Here is a 21,402-nt window from a genome sequence, read left to right as displayed (position 1 = left end):
CCAATTCTTATACTGGGAAGGAAACAAGCTTCCGGGGACCGGTTTCTGGCATTTCAGCCGTCTTCGGCCCGGCTTGCTTGAATCCTGATGGTGCAATGAGCAAGGGACTCACATCTGAGTATACCCTTCCACGCTTATGGTGGACAAAAATGATTCAGAAAGGGGGGTGGTGATGAACAGAGTGTCTGAATTAAGCAGACCACTCTTACCCAGTCCAAACATCAGGGCTTGATCCATCACCGTTTTTTAGCTCACTGCACCATCCCAGCTCAGAACTTGGCTATATGCAAATTAGTCTGACCCTGGCCCAGTGCATCATGGGAACAGGGCAGACCAAACTACCAAGCCAATTCTTATACTGGGAAGGAAACAAGCTTCCGGGGACCGGTTTCTGGCATTTCAGCCGTCTTCGGCCCGGCTTGCTTGAATCCTGATGGTGCAATGAGCAAGGGACTCACATCTGAGTATACCCTTCCACGCTTATGGTGGACAAAAATGATTCAGAAAGGGGGGTGGTGATGAACAGAGTTTCTGAATTAAGCAGACCACTCTTACCCAGTCAAAAGATCAGGGCTTGATCCATCACCGTTTTTTAGCTCACTGCACCATCCCAGCTCAGAACTTGGCTATATGCAAATTAGTCTGACCCTGGCCCAGTGCATCATGGGAACAGGGCAGACCAAACTACCAAGCCAATTCTTATACTGGGAAGGAAACAAGCTTCCGGGGACCGGTTTCTGGCATTTCAGCCGTCTTCGGCCCGGCTTGCTTGAATCCTGATGGTGCAATGAGCAAGGGACTCACATCTGAGTATACCCTTCCACGCTTATGGTGGACAAAAATGATTCAGAAAGGGGGGTGGCATTGAACAGAGTGTCTGAATTAAGCAGGCCACTCTTACCCAGTCAAAAGATCAGGGCTTGATCCATCACCGTTTTTTAGCTCACTGCACCATCCCAGCTCAGAACTTGGCTATATGCAAATTAGTCTGACCCTGGCCCAGTGCATCATGGGAACAGGGCAGACCAAACTACCAAGCCAATTCTTATACTGGGAAGGAAACAAGCTTCCGGGGACCGGTTTCTGGCATTTCAGCCGTCTTCGGCCTGGCTTGCTTGAATCCTGATGGTGCAATGAGCAAGGGACTCACATCTGAGTATACCCTTCCACGCTTATGGTGGACAAAAATGATTCAGAAAGGGGGGTGGTGATGAACAGAGTGTCTGAATTAAGCAGACCACTCTTACCCAGTCCAAAGATCAGGGCTTGATCCATCACTGTTTTTTAGCTCACTGCACCATCCCAGCTCAGAACTTGGCTATATGCAAATTAGTCTGACCCTGGCCCAGTGCATCATGGGAACAGGGCAGACCAAACTACCAAGCCAATTCTTATACTGGGAAGGAAACAAGCTTCCGGGGGCCGGTTTCTGGCATTTCAGCCGTCTTCGGCCCGGCTTGCTTGAATCCTGATGGTGCAATGAGCAAGGGACTCACATCTGAGTATACCCTTCCACGCTTATGGTGGACAAAAATGATTCAGAAAGGGGGGTGGTGATGAACAGAGTGTCTGAATTAAGCAGACCACTCTTACCCAGTCCAAAGATCAGGGCTTGATCCATCACCGTTTTTTAGCTCACTGCACCACCCCAGCTCAGAACTTGGCTATATGCAAATTAGTCTGACCCTGGCCCAGTGCATCATGGGAACAGGGCAGACCAAACTACCAAGCCAATTCTTATACTGGGAAGGAAACATGCTTCCGGGGACCAGTTTCTGGCATTTCAGCCGTCTTCGGCCCGGCTTGCTTGAATCCTGATGGTGCAATGAGCAAGGGACTCACATCTGAGTATACCCTTCCACGCTTATGGTGGACAAAAATGATTCAGAAAGGGGGGTGGTGATGAACAGAGTGTCTGAATTAAGCAGACCACTCTTACCCAGTCCAAAGATCAGGGCTTGATCCATCACCGTTTTTTAGCTCACTGCACCATCCCAGCTCAGAACTTGGCTATATGCAAATTAGTCTGACCCTTGCCCAGTGCATCATGGGAATAGGGCAGACCAAACTACCAAGCCAATTCTTATACTGGGAAGGAAACAAGCTTCCAGGGACCGGTTTCTGGCATTTCAGCCGTCTTCGGCCCGGCTTGCTTGAATCCTGATGGTGCAATGAGCAAGGGACTCACATCTGAGTATACCCTTTCACGCTTATGGTGGACAAAAATGATTCAGAAAGGGGGGTGGTGATGAACAGAGTGTCTGAATTAAGCAGACCACTCTAACCCAATCCAAAGATCAGGGCTTGATCCATCACCGTTTTTTAGCTCACTGCACCATCCCAGCTCAGAACTTGGCTATATGCAAATTAGTCTGACCCTGGCCCAGTGCATCATGGGAACAGGGCAGACCAAACTACCAAGCCAATTCTTATACTGGGAAGGAAACAAGCTTCCGGGGACCGGTTTCTGGCATTTCAGCCGTCTTCGGCCCGGCTTGCTTGAATCCTGATGGTGCAATGAGCAAGGGACTCACATCTGAGTATACCCTTCCACGCTTATGGTGGACAAAAATGATTCAGAAAGGGGGGTGGTGATGAACAGAGTGTCTGAATTAAGCAGACCACTCTTACCCAGTCCAAAGATCAGGGCTTGATCCATCACCGTTTTTTAGCTCACTGCACCATCCCAGTTCAGAACTTGGCTATATGCAAATTAGTCTGACCCTTGCCCAGTGCATCATGGGAATAGGGCAGACCAAACTACCAAGCCAATTCTTATACTGGGAAGGAAACAAGCTTCCGGGGACCGGTTTCTGGCATTTCAGCCGTCTTCGGCCCGGCTTGCTTGAATCCTGATGGTGCAATGAGCAAGGGACTCACATCTGAGTATACCCTTCCACGCTTATGGTGGACAAAAATGATTCAGAAAGGGGGGTGGTGATGAACAGAGTGTCTGAATTAAGCAGACCACTCTTACCCAGTCCAAAGATCAGGGCTTGATCCATCACCGTTTTTTAGCTCACTGCACCATCCCAGCTCAGAACTTGGCTATATGCAAATTAGTCTGACCCTGGCCCAGTGCATCATGGGAACAGGGCAGACCAAACTACCAAGCCAATTCTTATACTGGGAAGGAAACAAGCTTCCGAATACCAGTTTCTGGCATTTCAGCCGTCTTCGGCCCGGCTTGCTTGAATCCTGATGGTGCAATGAGCAAGGGACTCACATCTGAGTATACCCTTCCACGCTTATGGTGGACAAAAATGATTCAGAAAGGGGGGTGGCATTGAACAGAGTGTCTGAATTAAGCAGGCCACTCTTACCCAGTCAAAAGATCAGGGCTTGATCCATCACCGTTTTTTAGCTCACTGCACCATCCCAGCTCAGAACTTGGCTATATGCAAATTAGTCTGACCCTGGCCCAGTGCATCATGGGAACAGGGCAGACCAAACTACCAAGCCAATTCTTATACTGGGAAGGAAACAAGCTTCCGGGGACCGGTTTCTGGCATTTCAGCCGTCTTCGGCCTGGCTTGCTTGAATCCTGATGGTGCAATGAGCAAGGGACTCACATCTGAGTATACCCTTCCACGCTTATGGTGGACAAAAATGATTCAGAAAGGGGGGTGGTGATGAACAGAGTGTCTGAATTAAGCAGACCACTCTTACCCAGTCCAAAGATCAGGGCTTGATCCATCACTGTTTTTTAGCTCACTGCACCATCCCAGCTCAGAACTTTGCTATATGCAAATTAGTCTGACCCTGGCCCAGTGCATCATGGGAACAGGGCAGACCAAACTACCAAGCCAATTCTTATACTGGGAAGGAAACAAGCTTCCGGGGGCCGGTTTCTGGCATTTCAGCCGTCTTCGGCCCGGCTTGCTTGAATCCTGATGGTGCAATGAGCAAGGGACTCACATCTGAGTATACCCTTCCACGCTTATGGTGGACAAAAATGATGATTCAGAAAGGGGGGTGGTGATGAACAGAGTGTCTGAATTAAGCAGACTACTCTTACCCAGTCCAAAGATCAGGGCTTGATCCATCACCGTTTTTTAACTCACTGCACCATCCCAGCTCAGATCTTGGCTATATGCAAATTAGTCTGACCATGGCCCAGTGTATCATGGGAACAGGGCAGACCAAACTACCAAGCCAATTCTTATACTGGGAAGGAAACAAGCTTCCAGGGACCGGTTTCTGGCATTTCAGCCGTCTTCGGCCCGGCTTGCTTGAATCCTGATGGTGCAATGAGCAAGGGACTCACATCTGAGTATACCCTTCCACGCTTATGGCGGACAAAAATGATTCAGAAAGGGGGGTGGTGATGAACAGAGTGTCTGAATTTAGCAGACCACTCTTACCCAGTCCAAAGATCAGGGCTTGATCCATCACCGTTTTTTAGCTCACTGCACCATCCCAGCTCAGAACTTGGCTATATGCAAATTAGTCTGACCCTGGCCCAGTGCATCATGGGAACAGGGCAGACCAAACTACCAAGCCAATTCTTATACTGGGAAGGAAACAAGCTTCCGGGTACCGGTTTCTGGCATTTCAGCCGTCTTCGGCCCGGCTTGCTTGAATCCTGATGGTGCAATGAGCAAGGGACTCACATCTGAGTATACCCTTCCACGCTTATGGTGGACAAAAATGATTCAGAAAGGGGGGTGGTGATGAACAGAGTGTCTGAATTAAGCAGACCTCTCTTACCCAGTCCAAAGATCAGGGCTTGATCCATCACCGTTTTTTAGCTCACTGCACCATCCCAGCTCAGAACTTGGCTATATGCAAATTAGTCTGACCCTGGCCCAGTGCATCATGGGAACAGGGCAGACCAAACTACCAAGCCAATTCTTATACTGGGAAGGAAACAAGCTTCCGGGGACCGGTTTCTGGCATTTCAGCCGTCTTCGGCCCGGCTTGCTTGAATCCTGATGGTGCAATGAGCAAGGGACTCACATCTGAGTATACCCTTCCACGCTTATGGTGGACAAAAATGATTCAGAAAGGGGGGTGGTGATGAACAGAGTGTCTGAATTAAGCAGACCACTCTTACCCAGTCCAAACATCAGGGCTTGATCCATCACCGTTTTTTAGCTCACTGCACCATCCCAGCTCAGAACTTGGCTATATGCAAATTAGTCTGACCCTGGCCCAGTGCATCATGGGAACAGGGCAGACCAAACTACCAAGCCAATTCTTATACTGGGAAGGAAACAAGCTTCCGGGGACCGGTTTCTTGTATTTCAGCCGTCTTCGGCCTGGCTTGCATGAATCCTGATGGTGCAATGAGCAAGGGACTCACATCTGAGTATACCCTTCCACGCTTATGGTGGACAAAAATGATTCAGAAAGGGGGGTGGTGATGAACAGAGTGTCTGAATTAAGCAGACCACTCTTACCCAGTCCAAAGATCAGGGCTTGATCCATCACTGTTTTTTAGCTCACTGCACCATCCCAGCTCAGAACTTGGCTATATGCAAATTAGTCTGACCCTGGCCCAGTGCATCATGGGAACAGGGCAGACCAAACTACCAAGCCAATTCTTATACTGGGAAGGAAACAAGCTTCCGGGGGCCGGTTTCTGGCATTTAAGCCGTCTTCGGCCCGGCTTGCTTGAATCCTGATGGTGCAATGAGCAAGGGACTCACATCTGAGTATATCGTTTTTGGCCACTATAGGTGTGGCAGGGTATACTCAGACATAAGTCCCTTTCTCACTGCACCATCAGGATTCAAGCAAGCCGGGCCGAAGACGGCTGAAATGCCAGAAACCGGTCCCCGGTAGCTTGTCTCCTTTCTGGTGAAGAATTGGCTTGGTAGTTTAGTCTGCCCTGTTCCCATGATGCACTGGGCCAGGGACAGACTGATTTGCATATAGCCAGGTTCTGAGCTGGGATGGTGCAGTGAGATAAATAACGGTGATGGATCAAGCCCTGATCTTTGGACTGGGTAAGAGTGGTCTGCTTAATTCAGACACTCTGGTCATCACCACCCCCTTTTCTGAATCATTTTTGGCCACTATAGGTGTGGCAGGGTATACTCAGACATGAGTCCCTTTCTCACTGCACCATCAGGATTCAAGCAAGCCGGGCCGAAGACGGCTCAAATGCCAGAAACCGGTCCCCGGTAGCTTGTCTCCTTTCTGGTGAAGAATTGGCTTGGTAGTTTAGTCTGCCCTGTTCCCATGATGCATTGGGCCAGGGACAGACTGATTTGCATATAGCCAGGTTCTGAGCTGGGATGGTGCAGTGAGATAAATAACGGTGATGGATCAAGCCCTGATCTTTGGACTGGGTAAGAGTGATCTGCTTAATTCAGACACTCTGTTCATCACCACCCCCTTTTCTGAATTGTTTTTGGCCACTATAGGTGTGGCAGGGTATACTCAGACATGATTCCCTTTCTCACTGCACCATCAGGATTCAAGCAAGCCGGGCCGAAGACGGCTGAAATGCCAGAAACCGGTCCCCGGTAGCTTGTCTCCTTTCTGGTGAAGAATTGGCTTGGTAGTTTAGTCTGCCCTGTTCCCATGATGCACTGGGCCAGAGACAGACTGATTTGCATATAGCCAGGTTCTGAGCTGGGATGGTGCAGTGAGATAAATAACGGTGATGGATCAAGCCCTGATCTTTGGACTGGGTAAGAGTGGTCTGCCTAATTCAGACACTCTGTTCATCACCACCCCCTTTTCTGAATAGCTTTCTAAAAGTAGCATTTGCAAACACAGGATGTTAAAATAAACTTTACTAAAATAAGTATTTTATTATTCTGAGTTCAGGCATACTAAACTTGACTTTCTACCATGTTCCCTGATCCTGCTGGGATTATAGGGTGTAATAATTCCAGAAGCCCATCTTGGCCTAAGAGAACAGGTAGCCTTACAATAGTGAAAAATGAAATTGGCTGTAATTCACTATTAGGACATGCCACGCACACCAGGGCTTGTCCTAACCTACACTTACAATGCACCCTGCCCTAGGGCCTACCATAGGGGTGACTAATATGAAGCAAAGGGAAGGTTTTGAGGCTGGCAAGTGTGTGCACTTGCCCAGCCAGCATGACAGTACCAGACTGCACACACACATTTTAGAAGGCTGATTCTGTGGGTGACACAGCCAGCACTGCAGGCCCACTAGCAGTATTGGCATTTACAAGCCCTGGCACGCCTGGTGCACTTTACCGGGGACTGACAGTAAATCCAATGAGCCAATCATGGAAATCAATCACATATACATTTTATATTGGGAGCACTTGCACTGCAGCACAGATTGGCCGTGGCGCAGCGCCCTGAGCAGCGAGTACCAGCAAAAACATCTGAGGCACATCAGCAAAAAGTGGAAGAGAGACTCACGCCAAGGTGCCAGGTCTAACACGTGTCCCCTCCAGCTGAAATGTGGGGAGAACTACCCTTCCCCAGGGAGTTCCTCATCACTAAGGCGGAAAAACCTGGACAGACCGTCAGCATTAGCGTGATCTGTGCCACGTCGGTGTTCTACCGTGAAGTTCATACCCTGTAGGGAGATGGACCACCTCAACAGTTTTGGGTTCTCACCCCTCATTTGCATCAACCATCTGAGGGGCCTGTGGTCTGTCTGAACCCAGAAGTGAGACCCAAACAAGTAGGATCTTAGCTTCTTCAATGCCCAGACCACAGCAAAAGCTTCTCGCTCTATTGCACTCCACTTCTGTTCCCGTGGAAGTAACCTCCTACTGATGAAGGCTACAGGTTGGTCCCAGCCCTCTTCAGTCATTTGTGAGAGAACAGCCCCCACACCATCCTCTGAAGCGTCTGTTTGCACTAGAAATTCCTTGGAGAAATCAGGGGCCAGGAGCACGGGCGCCGTGCACATGGCAGTTTTCAGGGTGTCAAAAGCCTTCTGACAGGTGTCAGTCCAGATCACTTTCCTGGGCTGCTTCTTAGAAGTCACCTCTGTCAAGGGGCAACAATGGTGCCATATCCCTTGACAAACCTCCTGTAGTACCCAGTGAGCCCCAGGAAGGCTCTCACTGCAGTGTGGGTCTTGGGGGGCTCCCAAGCCAGGATGGTCTCAATCTTGGGCTGTAAGGGCCACCTTGCCACTCCCCACTTGGTGTCCCAAGTATACCACTGAGCCCTGCCCGATCTGGCACTTGCTTGCCTTGATCGTGAGGCCTGCCTTGCGCAGTGCCATCAACACTTCCCAGAGGTGTCGCAGGTGTTCTTCCCATGTGCTGCTGAACACTGCAATGTCATCCAGGTTGGCGGCACTGAACTCAGCCAGTCCCGCCAACACCTGGTTGACCAGTCTCTGGAAGGTGGCAGGGGCATTCTTCATTCCAAATGGCATAACCCGGAACTGGAAATGCCCATCTGGTGTGGAGAATGCTGACCTCTCTTTTGCCCCATCAGTCAAGGCAATCTGCCAGTACCCAGACGTCAAATCAAACGTGCTGAGGAACTGTGCAGCCCCTAGCCGATCAATGAGCTCATAGCTCTGGGGATGGGGTGTGCGTCACTCTTGGTGACTGATATGAGTCCTCTGTAATCCACACAGAACCGGGGTTTAGGTGTGGCTCCCAGCGCGGCAGCTTTTGGGACCAAGACCACTGGGCTGGCCCAAGGACTGCTGGATGACTCAACCACCCCTAGAGCAAGCATTTTGGAGACCTCCTCCTTGATGCTGGCTCTGACCCTGTCAGTTACCCTGTAGGCCTTGTGCCTCACAGATAAGCTGCCTCCTGTGTCCACATCATGGACGCACCAACTTGTGACACCAGGAACCAGGGAGAACAGATCTGGAAACTGCCCCAGCAATTGGTGGCAGTCATCCTGTTGCTCAGGTGTCAGGGTGGGTGAGAGGTGAACTCTATCCACTGACCCATCTTTCTCAGAGGCTACCAAGAGGTCAGGAAGATGCTCAGTCCCCTCCTCCATCCCATCATCAGTTGCCAAGAGCATGCCGACTTCGGACCTCTCCAAGTGGGGCTTAAGGCAGTTAACATGTAGGACCCTCAAAGGGTTCCTGGGAGACTGTATGTCCACCAAGTAGGTGACAGGACTCTTGCGCTCCACAACCTCAAATAGACCTTTCCACTTATCCTGAAGTGCACCAGGCTCCACTGGGGCCAAGACCCACACCTTTTGTCCAGGTTGAAGCTCTACCAGAGTGGCATTCTGGTCGTACCACCGCTTCATCTCCTCCTGGCTGGCTTCCAGATTTGCCTCAGCAAGTTGCCTGAATCGCCTGGTCTTGTTTCTGAAGGCCAGCATGTAACTGTATACATTCTGGGGAGGTTTCCTGGGAGATTGCTCCCAGCCTTCCTTTACCAAACTCAGAGGTCCTCTCACTGGGTGGCCATACAGCAGTTCAAAGGGGCTGAACCCTAGGGACTTCTGTGGCACCTCACGGTATGCAAAGAAAAGGCATGGCAAGAGGACGTCCCACTTACGCCTCATTGGACCTTCCAGGCCCATGATCATGCCTTTTAGGGTTCGATTGAATCTCTCAACCAACCCATTTCCTTGAGGGTGGTAAGGGGTGGTGAACTTGTATGTTACACAACACTCTTGCCAAAGGGATTTCATATACTTGGATATGAAATTGGTGCCCCTATCACTCACCACCTCTAGAGGGAATCCCACTCGTGAGAAAATTCCCATCAGTGCCCGTCTCACCACAGGGGCCGTCACTGTCCTCAGAGGGATGGCTTCAGGGTACCGGGTGGCATGGTCCACCAAGACCAGGATGAACCTGTTGCCCATGGCTGTCTTGGGGTCCAGAGGCCCTACAATGTCAATACCCACGCGCTGGAATGGAGTACTGACCACGGGGAAGGGTTGCAGAGGAGCCTTGTGCTTCCCTCCGCTCTTACCACTTGCCTGGCAAGTCTGACAGGTCCTACAGTAAGCATCTGAGCTCCTGTGCATTTGGGGGCCAATAAAAGTGGGTGACAAGCCTGTCATAGGTCTTGTCCATCCCCAAATGTCCTGCTAAAGGCACATCATGAGCCAGACCCAGTAGGAAGGCTCTGAATTTCTGGGGTACCACCAGCACACGGGCTGACCCAGGTTCAGCAGCCTTAGGCTCTGAATACAGGAGGTCATTCTCCCAGTACACATAATGTGTTCCAGACTGAACACCTTTGGCCTGGTCTGCAGCCTGCTGCCGCATACCCACGAGAGAAGAGCATTCTTTCTGCTCCCTGCAGAATTCCTCCCTGGAGGGGCCGCCTTCTCTCTGCCAATGGGTCAGCTCAGGCAGGTTTCCCAGTTCAGCAATCTGTTCCCCTCAAGGTCTGCTTACTCCTGGACCGTGTGAACTCCGGGGGCCGGTTTCCCGCGCCCCCTGCGCCTTCTCTCTATATTTCTTAGTGTTAGCGGGCAGGTAGTTCTCAGGGACCATTTCACTGTCTCCTAAAGAGACTAGGGTCATCTGGACAGGATCTCCACCCCTTGGGACTGCTACTTCCTCCCCAAAATTAACACTAGCCATTTGCCGGGGTGGAGCACCAGTGGGTGCTGGTTTACCAAACAGGCGACACTTAGGGTCAGTGGCAATGTGACCCGGGTCACCACATCTGTAACAATTGTCTGCTTCGGGGGTGGGGGAGGCTGAGAACATTTCCCCTGGTTCCCTTGGGGGTTACTTTGGGGGCCTTTATGGAACCCTTTCTGTTTACCCCTGTCCCCCCCACTACTCTGCTGGGGACCCTGCCCACCTCTGGCTGAGTCTCCCACTGGACCCTTGTGGACCCTGGTGCTCAGCCAGAGGTCCGCCTCCTCAGCAAGCTTCCTCGGGTTGGACAGCCTGCTGTCAATCAGGTGCTGGCGTAGCTCAGGAAACCAATTAAGCGACAAGTGCTCCCAGGCCATTAAATCAAAAAGCCCTTGAAAATCATTCACTTTACTACCCTTTACCCATCCATCCAGTGCTCTGCGGAAAAGGTTACATAATCATGGAAATCAATCACATATACATTTTATATTGGGAGCACTTGCACTGCGGCACGGATTGGCCGTGGCACAGTGCCCTGAGCAGCGAACACAGCAAAAACATCTGAGGCACATCAGCAAAAAGTGGAAGGGAGACTCACGCCAAGGTGCCAGGTCTAACAAACGTGACCTGCAGACGGCTAGCGAGTGAACACTAAGCACTCTCTCACAAACCCAACCTATTCTAGACTCTCTCCAGCAGGACCTGCAGACGGCTGGTGAGTGAACACTAAGCATTCTCTCACAAACCCAACCTATTCTAGACTCTCTCCATCAGGACATGCGGACGGCTGGCGAGTGAACACTAAGCACTCTCTCACAAACCCAACCTATTCTAGACTCTCTCCAGCAGGACCTGCAGACGGCTGGCGAGTGAACACTAAGCACTCTCTCACAAACCCAACCTATTCTAGACTCTCTCCAGCAGGACCTGCAGACAGCTGGCGAGTGAACACTAAGCACTCTCTAACAAACCCAACCTATTCTAGACTCTCTCCAGCAGGACCTGCAGACGGCTGGCGAGTGAACACTAAGCACTCTCTAACAAACCCAACCTATTCTAGACTCTCTCCAGCAGGACCTGCAGACAGCTGGTGAGTGAACACTAAGCACTCTCTCACAAACCCAACCTATTCTAAGCTCTCTCAAGCAGGACCTGCAGACGGGTGGCGAGTGAACACTAAGCACTCTCTAACAAACCCAACCTATTCTAGACTCTCCAGCAGGACCTGCAGACGGCTGGCGAGTGAACACTAAGCACTCTCTCACAAACCCAACCTATTCTAGACCCTCGCCATCAGGACCTGCAGACGGCTGGCGAGTGAACACTAAGCACTCTCTCACAAACCCAACCTATTCTAGACCCTCGCCATCAGGACCTGCAGACGGCTGGCGAGTGAACACTAAGCACTCTCTCACAAACTCAACTATTCTATTCTCTACAGCAATACCTGTAGAAGACTTGTAAGCGAACAACAGACACTCCCTCTGTCAACTCCAACTTATTCCATCCCTTTTCATCAACACCTGCAGAAGACAGGTGGGTGATCACTTCAGGCAAATGCAACAAAACTAGGGCTGCTGATTGACCCCGATCGCAGGCCCAGAGTGACTGATTCCCAAAGGCTAGTTCGATCCCATGTGTGGGCAGAAACTTCACCGGTTCTAGTCCAGAAATGCTTAGTGTTCATAGGAGACAGGCAGCCCTTGCTCTGGAAGAGCATGTGTATTGAGTGCTTATGGCCCTTGGCCCTCTTACAGTAATTTATTGACAGTACACGTAGCACTAGTACAGCGGCTGGTGTCAAACTCTTGAAGGGGGAAGAGTCAAGTTCTCTAAACCACTGCTGTTAGAGCGGACGCTAGGAAACCAACCAACCTTCAAGTAACTTGGTTTCCGCTGGTTCTTTTGGTATGGCACCGCCATATTTTGTACATTGTGTTTTTATTTAAATATTTTTTCAATTAAAACATATTTATAAAATACTTTATACAATTTACACCAAAATATTAGCACCCAAAAAAAAAACCTCAAAAGTTTAGAACATGTTAGAATTCAAATTTATTTTTGGAAATAATATTTATCTTTCTATACTTGTTTTATTAAAATTCATTTTTAACCAACATTCTAAATTACTCCCCACCCTTACCCTCTATAAACCCAACATCCTGCTCCTAACTTTTTACATAAAATTTTAAAAAAATAAAAAAATGGAATAAATATTTTTAGATTACTCCCCACCCTTATCCCCCATTAACCAAACATCCTGCTCCTAAGATTTTACATACATTTGTTACTGGCAATGTTATATGGCCATGAGTTAACCATTCTATGGACGGTGACTCTGCCACAGTGAAAAGGTAATTGGTCTAATTTCTCAATGTGCAGCATTGCGGGGTCCCAGGCTCATCAGCCAGCTGCTCAAGGGAGCTTTAACATTTAACACCTGCGCGCCTGTGTGGTACTTGACCCGGTGATATTTGGCAGCCACCGGCAACCCCAGAAGAAGGCCTAATCCCTGCTGATGAGGGGTAAATACCCCAAAACACGTGTACAGGGATGGCGAAGAGAGCAAAGATAGCAGGGAATTCAAAAGAAGAAGCATTGTGGAACACGAACTACATTGACCACAGTCCTTAGGGGCGATCCCGCTGGTGTGTGAGTAGTGTGCAACCCCATCCGGAATTGCAGTTTAATTGCAAAGCTGACTGATATGCTCATATATTCATTGAAATGCAGATATATTCATTGAAATACAGAGCAATTCATTGAAATACAGATATATCCTTTGAAATACAGACTGTCCAGCTGCTCCTCCCTCCCACAAACAAACTCTAGACTGAGGCCGCGAGCCAAGGAGCTGTGACCGTCCTGACCTGGTCAGAACCGGTCGCTCCACTCGCAGCTCGTCCCTCCCTGCCTGTTGCTGCCTGGTATCGTGGTATCTCGTTGCTGCCTGGTATCGTTCACTGTGTGGTATCTCGTTGCTGCCTGGTATCGTTCACTGTTATTAGTCATTAATTGTGCCAGCCATTTGCGCCATTGATTTAATTTGTGCCAGCGACCTGCATTTTGTTGCGCCCTTAGCCCGTCCCTGCCGCTGCTCCCCCGCGGCCGCACCCCCGCTCCCTCCAGCTTCTTCCGACCCTCCGCCCTCGCCACCCCGCTCCCGCCTCCCAGCTGCTCCTCCCTCCCACAAACAAACTCTAGACTGAGCCCGCGAGCCAAGGAGCTGTGACCGTCCTGACCTGGTCAGAACCGGTCGCTCCACTCGCAGCTCGTCCCTCCCTGCCTGTTGCTGCCTGGTATCGTGGTATCTCGTTGCTGCCTGGTATCGTTCACTGTGTGGTATCTCGTTGCTGCCTGGTATCGTTCACTGTTATTAGTCATTAATTGTGCCAGCCATTTGCGCCATTGATTTAATTTGTGCCAGCGACCTGCATTTTGTTGCGCCCTTAGCCCGTCCCTGCTGCTGATCCCCCGCGGCCGCATCCCTGCTCTCGCAGCTTCTTCCGACCCTCCGCCCTCGCCACCCCGCCTCCCAGCTGCTCCTCCCTCCCACAAACAAACTCTAGACTGAGCCCGCGAGCCAAGGAGCTGTGACCGTCCTGACCAGGTCAGAACCGGTCGCTCCACTCGCAGCTCGTCCCTCCCTGCCTGTTGCTGCCTGGTATCGTGGTATCTCGTTGCTGCCTGGTATCGTTCGCTGTGTGGTACCTCGTTGCTGCCTGGTATCGTTCACTGGTATTAGTCATAAATTGTGCCAGCCATTTGCGCCATTGATTTAATTTGTGCCAGCGACCTGCATTTTGTTGTGCCCTTAGCCCCTCCCTGCCGCTGCTCCCCTGCGGCCCCACCCCCGCTCCCTTCACCTTCTTCCAACCCTCCACCCTCGCCACCCCGCTCCCGCCTCCCAGCTGCTCCTCCTTCACTCCGCCCCCCTCCACTCTTCACTTATGGCAGAGTCGTGTACGCGCAGCGGGCGCGCCCCACGCGCGCCCAAGGCGCGCCAAAGGTAAGCCCGTCTACGCCCGTCCGCGCCTGGACCGCGCCCAGCACCAGACCCCCTGGCCCCCGCAAAAGCCACCCTTCCCGCCTAACATACGACGCCGCTTCCCTCACTGCACTCAACACTGGCAGACTCCCCGACTGCCACCGAGCATCACCAGGACGTACCCATGGACCCTTCACCTGCCAATCCTGCAAGTTCTGCTGCTTCAGGACCCACACTACAACCAATAACGCCAAACAGAGCTCAAACAACAACCACCTGAAGTGCATCCTGCTCAACACCCGCTCGATCCACAAACACGCCATTGAACTATGGAACCTACTCGACACCACAACTCCGGACGTCGCCTTCCTCACGGAAACCTGGATGAACGCCTCATCAGCCCCCGACATCGCCGTAGCCATCCCGGACGGATACAAGATCATCCGAAGAGACAGCATCAACATAACAGGAGGAGGCATCGCCATCGTCCACAAGAACACCATCCGCATCACGACCAACCCCGACGACACCCTCATAGCCGCCGAACATCTCCACTTCCAGATACACACCGACCCCAAGACCACTCTCAGAGGCACCCTCATCTACAGACCCCCAGGACCCTGCATAAAATTCAGCGAAGACATCGCTGACTTCGTCAGCCCACACGCCCTCCCCTCCGATGACTATATTCTCCTTGGGGACCTCAACTTCCACCTGGAGAATAACAACAACAACAACACCGCCACCCTGCTGGTCAACCTCGCCAATCTCGGACTCAAACAACTAGTGAACACCCCCACCCACTATGCCGGACACACACTTGACCCAATCTTCTCCTCCAGCAAGCACATCTCCTTCAATCACGCCACGGGACTCCACTGGACAGACCACAGCTGCGTCCACTTCAGCTTCAGAAAGACCATGACCCACCACCACCCGCAACAAGTTCCTCGCAGAAGCTGGAACAAAATTACCACCGACCAGCTCACCACATCTCTGAAACAAAACCCTCCCGCCAGACCAACGGTCCCAAATCAAGCAGCCATCAGTCTCGCACAATGGATCACCCACTGCGCTGACGAACTAGCACCCTTGAAAAACCCTCCCAACAAGCCAGGAAGCAAAAAAGCCTCTTGGTTCAACGATGACCTCAAGTACTCCAAAAAGAACTGCCGCACCCTAGAGAAAGCCTGGCGTAGAAACCCAACCACAGACAACATGACCGCCCTCAAGAACGCCACCCGCAAACACCACCAGCTGATCCGCACCACCAAAAAATCAGCATTCAAGGATCGACTAGACAACAACGCCCACAACAGCAAGGAACTCTTCAGCATTGTCAAAGAGCTCACCAATCCCAGCGCCGGCAACAACGACATCACTCCCTCTCAAGACCTCTGCGACTCCCTATCCTCATTCTTCCACAGCAATATCGCTGACATACATAATAGCTTCGGTGACCTGACCACTCCCCCAACCACAGAAGCAAAGCCCCCCACCACCACCCTTCGCGCCTCGACCCCGATCAGCACCGAAGACACCACCCGCACGATGAACTCCATCCACTCCGGATCACCAACCAACCCATGCCCCATCACATCTTCAACAAAGCCGACTCCATCATCGCCCCCCAACTCCGGGACATCATCAACTGCTCCTTCAACACCGCTACCTTCCCGGAATGCTGAGAACATGCCGAACTCAGTGCCCTCCTGAAGAAACCTACAGCAGACCCCACCGATCTTAAGAACTACCGCCTCATCTCGCTCCTCCCATTCCCCGCCAAAGTCATAGAGAAGACCGTCAACAGTCAGCTCGCCACCTTCCTTGAGCCTAACAATTCCCTCGGCCCCTCACAGTCTGGTTTCCGAACTAACCACAGCACCGAGACCGCCCTCATTGCAGCCACAGACGACATCCGGACACTGCTCGACAGGGGGGAAACAGTGGCCCTCATCCTCCTAGACCTCTCCGCAGCGTTCGACACAGTCTGCCACCTCACCCTTGTACAACGCCTCAGGAACGTCGGGATACAAGATAAGGCCTTGGATTGGATCATCTAGTTCCACGCCGGAAGAACCCAAAGAGTCCGCCTCCCCCTTTCAGATCAGAGGCCACCAAAGTCAATTGCGGCGTACCACAAGGATCATCGCTCAGCCCCACCCTCTTCAACGTCTACATGAGTCCCCTCGCACCCATCGCACGCCAACACAACCTCAACATCATCTCCTATGGAGACGACACCCAGCTGATCCTCTCCCTCACCAAAGACCCAACCACCGCCAAAACCAACCTACACGAAGGGATGAAAGACGTAGCCGAGTAGATGAAGAACAGCTGTCTAAAACTGAACTCAGACAAGACGGAAGTCCTCATCCTAGGATCATCCCCCTCGGCCTGGGACGACTCATGGTGGCCCCCGGCCCTAGGCAGCGCACCCAAACTAACGGACCATGCTCGCAACTTGGGATTCATAAAAGACTCCTCCCTCTCGATGACCAGACAAGTCAACGCCGTCTCATCATCATGTTTTAACATCCTACTCATGCTCCGAAAGATCTTCCGATGGATCCCCACCGAAACAAGGAAGACGGTCACCCAAGCACTTGTCACCAGTCAACTGGACTATGGAAACACCCTCTACGCCGGAAACACAACCAAATTACAGAAAAGACTTCAACGCATTCAGAACGCCTCTGCTAGACTCATCCTAGACATACCTCACCACAACCACATATCCGGTCACCTGAGAGACCTGCACTGGCTCCCCGTCAACAAGAGAATCACGTTCCGTCTCCTCACCCACGCTTACAAGGCCCTCCACGACCTAGGACCCAGAGACCTCAACAGTCGCCTGACCTTTTACACCCCCACCCGCCAACTACGATCGTCCAACCAAGCCCTCGCCGCGATTCCACGCATCCGAAGAGCCACCATGGGAGGAAGATCCTTCTCCTACGTGGCGGCCAAGACCTGGAACTCCCTCCCCACCACCTCTGACTTACACAGAACCGCCTCTCCTTCAGAAAGCAACTCAAAACCTGGCTGTTCGATCAGTAGCGAACTCCTCTCCCTTAAGCGCCTTGAGACCCTCTGGGTGAGTAGTGCGCTATACAAATTTCCAACTGGACTTGACTTGAATGCTTGTTTCTGTGAAATGTATTCACTGCTGGAGCCTGGAGGCAGCTGTTCCGTCAGCGGCCACCAGAGGGCGCTCCTCGCCTGCCGATGAAACCCACTGTGCTGCACGTCGTATGAAAGGGAGAAGGGTTTCCTCTTCCGGGTCAGTGGCGGCAGAGACAGCACGAGCAGTGGATGCTGACATCACTTCCGGCCTCTCCCAGTGTGTCCAGCCTGCTGCAGAGGAGTAAGGAGCCCTGTCTGTCTGTGCAGTTAACTTCATCATCAGACCCTCACAGACCCCCATCAGCCCCCAGATCTGCCCCTGCCCCCCACTCTGATTGCAGATCTGCGACCTCCACCCCAGGGGGAGGCGAGAGCCTGGACATGTCTGCACAGGTCTCTGTTCAGGTAGGAGATTGTCAGCACCTCCTGCAGTGTTTGTAGAAATAGACTGAATGATCCTGGAGGGAATCTCTGCAGGAGCGGGGCTGAGTTGGGCTCTTCTATCCGCATCTCAACCAGCTCTGACGCCAACCTCGCCAACTCCGAACACCTTTACTTCCAGATCCACATCGACCCCAAAACCACACTCAGAGGCACCCTCCTCTACAGACCACCAGGACCCCGCGCAAAATTCAGTGAAGACATCACGGACTTCATCACTCCACACGCGCTCCCCTCCAAAGACTACATCCTTCTAGGAGACCTCAACTTTCACCTTGAAAAGATCAACGACCGCAACACTGCCACCCTCGTGGACAACCTCGCCAACCTCGGACTTAAACAACTAGTCACTTCCCCCACCCACATCGCAGGTCACACACTCGACCCCATTTTCACATCCAGCAATCATGTCTCCTTCAGCCACACCACGGACCTCCTCTGGACTGACCACAGCTGCGTTCACTTCACCTACAACAAACCAAAACCCAACATCCACCTCCAACCTACCCTGCAAAGAAACTGGAACAAAATCACCACGGACCAAATCTCCGCATCGCTCCTTCGAAACTCCCCAGCCCTCTCTTCTAACGCTAACGAAGCCGCCGCCAACCTCACCCTATGGTTATCCAACACCGCCGACACCTTAGCACCACTGAAAAAATGTCAAAGCAAACCTGGCAGCAAGAAGGCCTCATGGTTCAACGATGATCTCAAGAAGTCCAAGAAACTCTGCCGCTCCCTTGAAAAGGCCTGGAAAAAAGACCCAACCACCAGCACCAAGGACGCCTTCAAAAGCGCCACCCGCACTCACCACCAACTGATCCGAAAAGCCAAGAAAACAACATTCAAGGATCGACTTGACAACAACGCCCACAACAGCAAGGAACTTTTCAACATCGTCAAGGAATTTTCCAATCCCTCGGCCAACTCCAACGACATCACCCCCTCTCAAACCCTCTGCGACTCCCTAGCCTCATTTTTCCACAACAAGATTGCAGACATCCACAACAGCTTTGACAACCAACCCGGAAACCAACCCACCCTACCATTTACTGATCATCTTCCCCCCGTGAACACCCTTAACGACTGGAACCCAATCTCCACTGAGGACACCATCCGCCTGATGAATTCCATCCACTCAGGATCCCCCACAGACCCATGTCCTCACCACATCTTCAACAAAGCAGACTCCGTCATAGCACCGCACCTCCGAGACGTCATCAACTGCTCCTTCAACTCCGCCACCTTCCCGGAAAACTGGAAACACGCTGAACTCACCGCCCTTCTGAAAAAACCAACAGCGGACCCCACCGAACTCAAAAATTACCGCCCCATCTCGCTTCTTCCATTCCCGGCCAAAGTCATCGAGAAAGCTGTCAACAACCAGCTCGCCGCCTTCCTCGAAGCCAACAAATCCCTCGACCCCTCACAATCTGGCTTCCGAGCAAAACACAGCACTGAGACCGCCCTCATCGCAGCAACAGACGGCATTCGAACTCTACTGGACAATGGAGACACAGTCGCCCTCATCCTCCTTGACCTCTCTGCAGCTTTCGACACAGTCTGCCACAGCACCCTTTTACAACGCCTCAATAACATCGGAATCCAAGGAAAAGCACTTGAATGGATCACCTCGTTCCTCACCGGAAGAACCCAGAGAGTCCGCCTTCCTCCATTCAAGTCCGAGGCCTCTGAAGTCATCTGCGGCGTACCACAAGGATCCTCACTCAGTCCCACCCTCTTCAACGTATACATGAGCCCCCTCGCGGCCAACACAACCTCAACATCATCTCTTACGCGGACGACACTCAACGGATCCTTTCTCTTACCAACGACCCCAGCACCGCCAAAACTAACCTACACGAAGGAATGAAAGAAGTTGCCGAATGGATGAAACAAAGCTGTCTGAAACTGAACTCAGACAAAACAGAAGTCCTCATCTTAGGTACAACCCCCTCTGCATGGGACGACTCCTGGTGGCCGGAAGCCCTCGGAAAAGCACCCATCCCGACAGACCACGCACGGAACCTAGGCGTCATCCTGGATTCTTCACTCTCAATGAACAGACAAGTCAGCGCTGTATCCTCTTCCTGCTTCAACATTCTTCGCATGCTCAGAAAAACATTTCGCTGGATCCCCTCCGAAACAAGGAAAACAGTCACCCACGCTCTGGTCACGAGCCGACTGGACTACGGAAATACCCTCTACGCAGGTACTACCGCAAAACTCCAGAAGAAACTCCAACGAATCCAAAACGCCTCAGCCAGGCTCATATTAGACATCCCACGCAACGAACACATCTCTGGTCACCTTAAAGACCTCCACTGGCTACCCGTCAATAAGAGGATCACTTTCCGACTGCTTACCCACGCACACAAATCACTCTACGACATCGGACCAGATTGCCTCAACTCACGACTGTCCTTCTACACCCCCTCCCGCCAACTACGTTCTTCCAGCCAAGCCCTCGCCACTGTACCTCGCATCAACAAGACCACCATGGGAGGCAGATCCTTTTCATACCTGGCTGCTAAAACATGGAACTCACTCCCCGCTTACCTTCGCCTTACCCAGAACCACCTAGCATTCAGAAAGCAACTTAAAACGTGGATATTTGACAAGTAATCCTCCTCCCCTTCCTAAGCGCCTTGAAACCCTCTGGGTATGTAGTGCGCTATACAAATTCTATGACTTGACTTGACTATCCGGGGGCCCCTTGGGCTGAGCTGGGCTCTTCAATCCGGGGGCTGAGCTGGGCCCTGCTATCTGGGGCCCCTGGGGCTGATCTGGGCTCTTCTATCCGGGGGGCCCCTGGGGCTGAGCTGGGCTCTTCTATCCGGGGGCCCTGGGGCTGTGCTGGGTTCTTCTATCCGGGGCCCCTGGTGCTGAGCTGGGCTCTTCTATCTGGGGACCCCTGGGGCTGAGCTGGGCTCTTCTATCCGGGGGCCCTGGGGCTGAGCTGGGCTCTTCTATCCGGGGCCCCTGGTGCTGAGCTGGGCTCCTCTATCCGGGGCCCTGGGGTGCTTTCCTTCTGTCCTGGGGTGTTTGTGGGCATCATTTGTGTTAAAGAGGGGATCTGTGCAATGCACTACACCTCACTGCACTATGAGAGGTCTGTGCTCTGCATCTTAATGCACTGAGGAATCTGTGCACACTGCACTTCACCTTACTGCAGGATAAGGAATCAGTGCACCCAGCACTGCATCTTACTACACTGACAAATCTGTATACACTGCACTTCATCTTACTGCACTCAGAGATCTGTGCACTGCATCTTACTGCACTGTGAAGAGTCTGTGCACTACATCTTACTGCACTGCTGCGCTGACAGAGAAATAGTCTGCAGAGATATATTGTGTCTGCTTCC

General features: G+C 51.9%; 1 protein-coding gene across 1 annotated transcript in view; it reads left to right on the top strand.

The window, feature by feature from the left end:
- LOC147737064 (uncharacterized) overlaps positions 1-21,402 on the top strand; it is a 398,800-nt gene that overhangs the window by 17,880 nt on the left and 359,518 nt on the right. The window lies entirely within an intron of this gene.

The sequence above is a fragment of the Lissotriton vulgaris genome, chromosome 1_1 (genome assembly GCF_964263255.1).
Source record: "Lissotriton vulgaris chromosome 1_1, aLisVul1.2, whole genome shotgun sequence".
In the NCBI taxonomy this organism is placed as follows: domain Eukaryota; kingdom Metazoa; phylum Chordata; class Amphibia; order Caudata; family Salamandridae; genus Lissotriton; species Lissotriton vulgaris.
Note: the sequence above shows the minus strand (reverse complement) of the source record. Positions and strands in the feature narration are given on the sequence as shown.